This window comes from Lepisma saccharinum, chromosome 15 (assembly GCF_977018435.1).
Source record: "Lepisma saccharinum chromosome 15, izLepSacc3.1, whole genome shotgun sequence".
NCBI lineage: Eukaryota > Metazoa > Arthropoda > Insecta > Zygentoma > Lepismatidae > Lepisma > Lepisma saccharinum.
In genome coordinates, this window is record NC_139243.1 from 32,200,938 (window position 1) to 32,212,278 (window position 11,341).

An 11,341-nucleotide genomic window follows, 5' to 3' on the forward strand; every position below is an offset into this window, starting at 1 on the left:
AGTCCTTTCTGTAACACTGTGGCTTGGAGAAACGAATGAATTTCAGTATTTGAAGAAATCTGTTCCTGCTCATAATTTCTGCTGTAAAAATTCCTGGACCACCAAAACACGTGTCTTTGGACCAGTAGTCTTTTATCTCAGGAATGCGGTTTATTCCCATCACCAATAGCAAAGAAATAAAAACATACATATCACCATTCTGTACCTCTTTCCACTTCAGACCATGCACAGTAAAGTTTGTACACAAATTTTCATTGAAGTACATACCTGCACGCTCGTTCGTCCACTCACATAAACTTGATATCACTTTCTTGTCTAGAAATGCCTCAAAGCATTGTAGAGGAGATTGAAACTCATTCCAGTCAATAGCAGGGTGAAAATCATACTCAGCTTTAAAAATCTTCATGTTACACTGATGTGTGTCTTCGGTTGGATCTGGTAAAACATTCCACCCATCAAATGATAATGGTGTGTCATCATCTTCCAAAATGGATTCCGAAGATAAGTCAGATGTTGTAGAAGCTCCAGAATTCTCCGGAATATAGTCTGAATCACTAGAACCACTAAAAGAATCCATTTTCGAAACAAAAGAAATCGAGCGTCCTTCTTCGTCAACTCTCAACAAATAGGCACAACAAACGCTCGTTGATTTTTTCCATATATGGTCATAAGGGGCGCCACTGTTTCACACACCGGCTGGTTATTACGGAAGGCAACAATAGAACCTTCACGGTAGAGCGTCCCAGAAAGAATTTCCCTTTCCCCTGCCTCAAACCAGATACCCACGTTTACAAAGAAAGCAATACATTACGAACACATCATACGTGATGTGCTTGGTCTGCAGGACCATTCTGTCAACACATCATATGTGATGTGCCTGGGGGTGAAAGGGTTAAATGCTTAGGGCTACTTGGATTTGTTAAATAAACAGTTTTTTTCATCCTTGCTTATGGAAGAAGGTACTTTTTACAGAGTTTTTTCAATAGGGAAGAACACCAGAACACTTATGGGAACGTTATGAACCAGTTTTTGTCCAAAGTTAGTTATCAGATGACAAGGGTCACATATTCTATTTATGAACTTCCTTCTGAACGTGGTTCCCCCTTGGCCAGGCAATGATTGGTCATCGCCAATTTCAAATTCCATGCCGCAGTGGCCTTGTACTGAGGGTGTTAAGTAACTTATTGAGCCACCCTGTACATTAAAATCTTCATTTTGCAGTCGAATTTCAAATAAATGACAGTCCATATAATATATTTTATACTATAATTTTATATTTGACAAATATTTAATGGAAATTAAATTATATATAAGTATGTGTTTGTGTGTGTGTGTGTTTTGTGTCTGCTCCTTCCCCCTCCCCCCACCAATTGCAGTGATTTCGCACCCTGAATCAAACCCCATCGATACTTATCGATTACTCAGATACCAGTGCAGATACAATGATAAGATTTAGTAACTAAGCTCACTAACCAGAATGAAAATTTGTTTGAAGTTGTAAAAAAGTGTGGGGCGAGTTTTAGATATTGAAGTTCAAATGATAGACACCTGTCATAGATTAAAGAAGTCTCGTCAACAAAAATCTGCAGCCATAATTGTTAAATTTTGTTAGGCGAGTAGATAAGGATACATTTATGGAAAGGAGAAAGGTAAAAAGAAATCTAAATTGTTTTCATTTGGGTTACACTAACAATGATATGATATACATTAACCAAAGTCTCACCCCTCTTAGAAGGAAATTATATAGTGAAGCCAGGGCAATTAAACGGGAAAGAAATTATGCCTATGTATGGGTTGATAATTCAGGAAATACATATAAAGTTGAGGAAGAGAGAAGGTAACAAGGATGTATATGTAGTAAGAACAACTGATAACAATAAATGGCTTCGTCTGATATCGTAACGAACTGTGAAGTTAGTGGGATCTTACCAAGAATGTTAACCAATTAATCAATGGGTGATGTAACTTATTCATCGTTCATCCTCGATGATGATAGCATTCGTCATTAACATGACGAGTTAAAGCTTGGCAGTGTGATAGGCACAACTAAAACTAAACCCCTAACTAGCAAAACTAACAACTAGAAAAGACAATGGTCACTCATTGGGTTTTATGAACCTTTGAACCTCAATCAAAGCTGGGTTAGGATAATTACCTGTCTATCTGACGAATGAAGACAATTTCGAAGAATAAAATAAACTAAGTCCTCTGTGGGCTTCGTTGCAGGTTGACCAGCGCGTCGCCTCACTTTTGTTCAACTCCTTTCGCTAACCTCTTCTCTCTCCTCAATCCCAAATAAAAGTCCCTTCTCAGTCTGACTCACCTCTATATTACCCAGGCCATGGAGACCTTCCTCCATACCGAATCGTGATTTTTACTGCCACTATGCAAACCGCTGACTCCATAGACTGATGGAACTTCCTATATCCTGAATACCTCAGGAGGTTTGCATAGCACAACACTGTGCATTGTTTACATGCCTCAGAGGTTGAGACAACTGAGATAAACAAGTGAATGCCCTGGTCAACATGAAGCATCAGAGAGGCTTTAAATAAAATATAACCTTATGGATTGATACGATATTATGGTTTTCTATCAAAATGTAAAGGGTCTCAATACAAAAACTTATGAATTTTATGTAAATAATGTAGCACGTAGATATGATATCATTGTCTTAACAGAAACATGGTTACATGATGGGGTCCTAAGCAGTGAGTTATTTCATGGTAATTATAGGGTCTTTCGTCATGATAAAACTGGCAATCATAAAGGAGGTGGTGTTCTTATTGTAGTTAAAAATAAAATACCATCAGATGTTGTTGCACTAGAATATAATCTTGATATGTTATGTATTAAAGTCTCTATATGTAACCAATTTTATTATATAATCGGGATCTATATCTCTCCTGCTTCTAAGATTGATATCTACAAATCATTTTACAATTTCTTTGAATGCAAAGAAGAGATACAAAATAATCTATTTATAGTTTGAGACTTTAATTTACCGTTGATATCTGACTCTTCATACAATCTACAAGACAGTGGGCCCTGTTATAAATTGTTGCAAAACTTTTTAAGTTTCTAAGACTTACATTCAATAAACAATATCAAGAATGGCAATAACAGAACCTTAGATCTTATACTTACTAATGTGTATAGTAACATTACAGTATCTTGTTAAGGAGTATATATATCATCCTGAATTAATTATAAATATGTCTATGGAAATAAAGGTCAAGAATATTAAAAATAATATCACGCTCAAAAGGAACTTTTGTAAAGCAAACTTTATGCGCATGTACGAATTATTACGTGATATAGACTGGACATATTTATACAAAATAGGTAATGTATATAACTATGTTATAGTTATATCTATTGATATGTATGCATGCTATTTAATCTCACTTATATTTATTTTATTTATAATTTTATTAAAGCCTCTGTAATTGGAGATATACTTTCTCTGTAGATGGCAAATAAATAAATAGATACTATCACACTCTGACAGAAATAATCAACATGTCCATGACATCCAAGTAAAAAGAAGCTATCAATAATCGATACAGTCACGTACCACGCCTTTCGACATTGTGGATGAAGAGTTGCAACGATCGATAGGTTTGTTTTTTCAGACTCTCTAAATATCAATTCTACCTCTTTATCAAAGGTGTGAATGTTTCTTATCTGGTTCGATTGATTGATTTGCTTCATTTTACTTCGGTTGTGTGCCACTTTTGGCTAATTTTCGAAGATTGGGATGACTGATGGTATGATGAAATCGATGAATGGACATTCACAAACAACCAAGCCCGAGCTGGATTCGAACCCGGGACCCTTGGCGTCGCAGCACGATGTGCTAACCACTCGGCCTAAGGGTCCGGCACAGTAACTGTTACGGTTCGATGTTAAATGTAGATCGAATTTGAACATTGAATGCTACGATTTCGTTGCATTTTGTGCGCAAGTTCTGCCGTTAACTCTATTGAAAATCAGCAAGTATATTTGTGGACACTCTGTATATTTATGTTTCCCGTTAGTCCCATAGTGCTATCTTATGGGTATTTATATCTTTGATGTATTTGTGGGAAAAAATATACTTAAGGCGTAAAGGGGCTTGCTTTTCTCGCGGTCTCGCACACTCTAAAGGTGTCGCGCTAAATACTCCACGCAAAGGACCGGTTTGGAACGGCTGAACTTTGACCCCCTGGGAGTGTCCGGCCGTGACCAGGCGACCAAATGGCATGTGGGTGGGGCCGCGCAGCAACTACACCCTCCATTCAGGAAAACTCCATGTCTCGAATTTCAATCACTAAGCAGTGTTGACATAAGCAGATAATTTTGTCCATAATACGCAATAATACAGGGTGTTCCATTTACAACGCAACCCGGAGTTGGGGATAGTATAACTTTTGAACCGGAAGTGGCACATATAATCCTTACACCAAATTGAAGCCTTGTCCATGCATATATTTTCAAAATGGGGAACAATGATTGGATTTCATTAGTGTTCACGCAGTCCATCATAGCAAGGGACTTACGCTTAGTGCGGGGAATCCATCATTAAAGAGAAATATATCTAATACAGGATGGCGTATATTAGTGCTTGTAGTAACTTTATATGGTTATCAGGGGCACCGCCCCCACCCCCCGAGATTTCTGGAAAGAGTTGTAGAGATATTTTATAACAAAAAGTATTGTTTTCTGTGACTTACGGGAAGTAAGTTACAACAACTATTATTATTGTTGTTATTATTATTTGAAGTTGGGTTACATTTAAGGTTACAGTCTAACTACAAAAATGATAATATCAACGACAAAAATAAAAAATAATAATACAGTAAAACCTCATTAATCCGGACTAATGAGGGGATAAGTTGACCGGTTTAACGAAAGTCCGAATTAACTGAAATAACCTAAAAGAACAGTAGAAAATGCAATAAAACTCTGTTTATAGCAACAAAACACGTTTATTATGGTGTATTTAAAGTGTATAGGCCTAAATATACAACACAGTACAGTAAAATGTAAAGCAATACGTACATAAGCGATACCCATATTATGATGATGTGACCAACGGACCTGACTCTGCATCACATTTTTTTTTTTTTTTTTTTTTTTTTTTTTTTTTTTTTTTTTTTTTTTGCCTGTCCGGATTAAGCAAAGTCCGGCTTATCGGGGTTCGGATTAACCGCGGGCTCCCTTTATTAAAAATACACACACAGGCCTTTAATGCAGTGCGTAATGTCAATACAGACATTAGTGCTCCATCAGGTTTTCTCAATGTCCCCCTTCTGCTTGGATGCACTGTTCGAAAGCTTTCATGACGCGTGTCTCAACATGTCCTGTGGAGTAGCGCGTATTTCAGGACGACTGACGGTTCACAACATTACCCGTGGCTCTCAACTGTCCAACCCACGTCAGAATGGTGTGAACCTCTGGAACAGGTGAATGGCGATCTTTATTGTTCCGCCAGAGTGCTCGGTGTCTGTTTGTACGAAGGCTTACACCTCCACAATCCGCGTCCGCACCTGTAAAGGCTCCATGGTATACAAAAGCTTTTGTCTAGTCTTACCACGGGCGGCCTACATGCTGACAAGGGATGTCGGGAGCGGAGAAAACGCCGCAGACCAACCAGATAACAGTCGTGTCTCCGAGAGTTACGACGTCGCGGGAAGAGGTGCTGAGCGCACCTCGTTCTGCAGGCTGCTGTGTTCCTCAACGCACTGGATTTGTCGCTTCCCCGCTCCACCAGCATGTAGACTGCCCTCCGTAAAACTGGACAAGATCTATAATTGCGTGACTCCAACTCTACGGATGTATATATATATATATATATATATATATATATATATATATATATATATATATATATATATATATATATACAGGGTTATTACAAATGATGTTTCTGATTACAAACTTGAATAACTCACGTTTAACACTCAGATACATAAAAGTGGTATCAATGGAAAGGGAATCTCAAAAAGTGTTGTATTCCATTTGGTTCACAACATCACATCACATCACATGTGCTCAATGTGAGCTCCCTGTCTCACGCGACACACATCGAGTCATTAGTTTAATTCCTGCCATACACGTTGTAACATAGACGATCCACTAATGCAATGGCCTCTGTGATGCGAACACGAAGATCCTGGATGGTAGGTGGTAAAGGTGGCCGATACACTTGTTGTTTGACAAAACAGAGAAAAACATCGTAGGGTGTAAGGTCGGGGGAACATGGAGTCCAACGGAAACGGCCAGCACGCCCAATCCATCTCTTTGGTAGTCACCTATTCAGTTCACGTCTGACATCTAAGTGGAAATGGGGTGGTGCACCATCCTGTTGAAAAAATAAACCTTCGATATACTGTTCCAGTTGTGGAAGAAGCCATGTCAGTAACATTTGTAGGTACGAAATCACCATGATTGTGTTCTCGTCGAAAAAGGAAGTGCCATACACCTCTTCATGGCTGATAGCACAAAAACATTCAGCTTGGGGGAGTCGAGTACATGTTCCACATAACCTCTAGGATTAAATATGCTCTTAAAACATTAAATGTATTAATTAATACAAGATTGGATGAAAATTAATTAATTCTTGTGCCGGAGTGGAATTCTTAACTAACTAACTAACTCTCTAGCCTTCTTAAACCCGAAGGTTCATGGCTGCAGCAACACAGGCCTTCCATCTGTCCCTATCTTGAGCAAGATCTATATACTCTTTTCCATCTCTACCGATTTCCATTAGGTCCATCTCAACGTTGTCCCTCCATCTTCGTCTTGGCCTTCTTACAGGTCTCTTACCATCAGGTTTCCCAACAAGAATCCTGTAAACTCCTCTTTCCTCTCACATTCGTGCCACATGGCCTGCCCACCTAAGTCTTTTTGATTTAATCATTCTAATAATATCTGGACTTGAATACAAATTATGTAGTTCTAAATTATGTAACCTTCTCCACTCACCTGTCTCCTCATCCCTTTTAGGTCCAAATATTTTCCTAAGCATCTTATTTTCAAATACTCTCAATTTGTGTTCCTCTTTCAATGTAAGGGACCAAGTTTCACACCCATATAATACTACAGGCAAAATTACTGTTTTGTATATTTTAACTTTTAGTTTCTTAGATATTAAACAAGAAGACAAAAGTTTATGAAGAGAGAAGTAACATGCATTTCCTGAATTAAGCCTACTTTTTATTTCCTCTTTAATATAATTTTCATTTGTTAATATTACTCCTAAATATTTGAATTTGGAAACTGGTTCAAACGAGTTGTTATCAATAATTAGATTTTGATTATTACCTAACACTTGGTTTCGGCTTGTAAGCATATATTTAGTTTTCTCTTTGTTAACTTCCAAACCTATCTCTACGGTATGTGGGATCGAAACTAGTGGGCGTAGCTCAGCTCATTATTCATCCCCAACTACTGGTATACTCGCTGTTTATGGTAAGGTGCGAGAGGTATTAACTATACACATATGAATGGCAATACACAACACTTGAGTGTTACACCCCTACAGACTGGATCAGCATGGTTATGGAAAAATATACCTGTCCCTGCATGGCATATGAAGTCCTGCGAAGGATGGTTATGGACGTGACTGTACAATAGCGCCTGACTCGCTAGCCCCAAAGCGTACTTCCTCTCTCTCCGCAATGCTTGTAACTCACCCATGACCTCTCTCTTCCCAAGCAAATACAGAGTCAGTTACCTGTAGTCTCTTCCTTAATTGAAATTGTTTACAGCTGTTTACAACGATGGCGATCAAGGAAGCTCGGCAATGTCTGACAAGGCATTTCTCAGATGTTTCTAGATATTTTCTGTTTGGAAAGGTGATGGCTATAATTTGAAGTTCTATGTACTTAATGTTTTCAATGATTTTACCTGCCTCTGAGGACCAAAATAACCTTACGTGTTCAAAAGCTGAGGCTGTAAAGGGGCGCTCAGCACATATAAAGACAAAACACAGGACATAATAGACCTCTGCAATGCTGGCCGTAAGTTGGTCTGCAAGAAGCAGTTACCGAGATGCAACATTGACTTTTAGGTGAGTGTTCCTTACCCTTATACGCCCATTGGTTAAAATGTGAAATCATTGACATCGCGTTCAAATGCTATCTCAGACCCTTCTAGATTTAAAATTAAAAATTCAGCCCCTTTCAATTGTCAATTTTTTTTGATCTTGGAATCTCTGTTTCAATGCACAATTTCAAACTTTTCAAGATCTCCAATCAATAAGTACATTGTTCTAATAATTTCAGTTGTCGATTTTGTTCGGTGTTGAACTTCCTGTTTCGATGACTAGTAAACAATTGAAGACTAAAATTGGTAAGCGCTGTATGTGCTACATGAATTCCAACACCATTTTCCACGTTCAACTGTGAAATGTGCCATGCTTGATAATGTGGTAAACGTGAAAAGGGCGTGTAAAAAGGCACTAGTGTGAACGTTCTTACCGGCTGATGTGCTGAACGATGCGATTTACCAACACTTTCGCTTTTGGCACTTACAACGTTTACCACTTTGTCCTCAATTTCAGACATTTCAAGGTTTGCAATCAATAAGTACGTTATTCAACACCATATAATTGTTGGGTCTTGAATAATTTGTTTCAATGACAATATTGACGGCTTCCCGATGGCGTATTTGCAAAGTTGCCGCCTTGTAAACAAGGCGTCCCAGGTTCGATAAACGGTGGAGGCGCATTGAACAGTGGTTCTGATCCTATTTTAAGTGTTGTTTTTGCATAAGGTGGACTTAAAATAACAATTCAACCCTCATTGGTAATTGAAAGGTGTTCGGCTTCACTTAGAATCTACAAATAGTTGCAAACAGATGATACAGATGGCCTTCTCGAAGCTTTAGAGGTTAAGGCCAGGTGGCGTTCCTTCCTTACTCTCTCACGATCTATGGAGACATACCAAGGAAAGGCATAGTGGACACCTTCTACAGCCAGAGCATTACGTGACGGCTGTGACTCCAACCCACGCCCTCCCACACCCAGGGGTCAGGGGTCAGTGTTACCGCCGCTCCTCTTCTTCGCAGAAGGTCAACAAGTTTAGATTCGCCAGGTCTGCAGTAGAAAAGTTGATGCGCAGAGAATAACAATACCTCACAACAATGCTCCTTGTTGTTGTTTCTGCGAGAGAAGTTCTGAAGCCTGTGAGCTGGTTCTTCTCTTCAGTACAGGCTGAGGACCACGGAGTTAGAGTTATAAGCATGCGCGCGCGCGCGCGCGCGCGTGTGTGTATATATATACCGGTACACACACACACAATCTACCAAAAAGTAATTGGGCATGATGGTGGTTAATTTAGTATCTAATTTGAATCATTTAGTATCATTTAGTGGGACCACTGGTGGTTGTTCGTGGCACAATGAACTCACAGCCATACTGTACAATACTAGACAATGAAATGCTCCCAACCTTGTGGCGTTTTTACGGAATGAACCCCTGTTACTTCCAGGATGACAATGTCAGGTAGCATGCATGTTTCGGAGTCTACTATGCAGTGGTATGCCGACAACAATGTTCACCGATTGGTCTGGATTGCACAGAGTCCTCATCTCAATCCCATAGAACACCTTTGGGAGGCATTGGGCTGGCGGGTTAGGTCTCGGGAGATGCGGCCAAATTCCATTGTCCAACTAAGTGAGATCTTGCAAGAGGAATGGTGACGCATTGCAATGGACGTCCTCCACAATCTAGTCGAGAGCATGCCTGACAGAGTGGCTGCTGCTATAGCAGCAAGATGTGGTTCCACGAGGTTCCAACAGGGTTCGCACCGCCAGACAACCATTTTGTACACGTGCCCAATTACTTTTTGGTAGATAGTGTATATATATATATATATATATATATATATATATATATATATATATATATATGTATGTATGTATGTATGTATGTATGTATGTATGTATGTATGTATGTAATTATACAGGGTGCTTCAAAAGTAATAGCGCAAACTAACACTGGTGAAAGTACACGACAATAGAAGCAAAAATGTCTTAGTAAATATGGGTCCGCAAACAAGCCGTTTTCAAGAAAATTGCGAAATCTGTGGTTACTAGCTGCCACAAAATGCTTCTGTGTTCCGCAAATTAACAATGTTTCCAAATTTAATTTTCTTATACCAGCAACATTGAAAAGTCATGCTAATTCTATGTTTAGAAAATAATATTTTTATAAATTAAATGTTGCGTATTAGCAATTATTATTACAATAAAAACTTGTCTATATGTGAGTTAACAAAAAAATAATAATAATAAGGGAAATTTTAGTATTGTAGCATTTTAGCATCACGACTGCAGTTTAAACAATGTCGAGATAGGAATTAAAAGTAATGGACTGTCCTGACTAAATCGGTGGATCGGACTTCGGGTAGCCTTGCTTCAATTATAATAAAACTAAAACTACCCAATATTGCACATTGAAGACTTCTGTTAGCCTTCCTCTCTACACAACAAACACATTCATCTAAGCAAGAACAAGATTTATTAAATTGTTACAAATTTGAAATATCATCGATATAATTTTCGTAGCTTTTTATAGGTTCACATTTAAATATTTCATGGTTCGAAGGGGGGGCATGGCCCCTCCCCTGGGCACAGGCCTGATGCGCAGGCCTCCGTGGCGAAGTGGTTAGCAAAGCTCGCTACGACGCCAGAGGTGCGTGGCACAAAAGCGAAGTTAAATAAACCAAATCAATCACGTTACAACAACGAGGGCCAGTCCGTAACTATTGAGCGGAATTTCCCTATGTAAAATTTCCATTCATTTCACAATTGAAGGGCTCGTGTGTAAAACATGGTAAGTGACATTTTGCTTATTTTTTAGTTACAAAGTAAAATGTTCCTTCCTTCAATTTTCGAGTGAAATTGCCATGTCATACAATTTGCATTGGGCTCAGTGAAGCCTTCTGAAATTGGTAAACACAGCACGAAAACAATTTATCTACAGTATATCTTCTAATAACCTTTTTCTTAATGAAGTAAGAAATCAACAAAATGTCATTTAGCAAAATTGCCATCTCAAAACGTCAACTGGTGATATTCAATTTACAACTTCCCCCACAATTCATTGAGCGAAAGCAAGCCTGCTGCCATGTTTCCGGCAAATGTATTGGAAAGTGTTGTAAAAACACTTACAGCTTTTTGTGGCAATTATTCAGGGTACGGTTTTGATTTTTGTTATTTAGCATCACTTTTCTTTCTCTTTTGGCCAATCGCGACGATGAGGTTGAGTAATGATATGATGAAATTGATGAAGCGATACTTACAAAGAGCACACACCCATGGCCAGGCCAGGTTTCAAACCCAAGACCTCTAG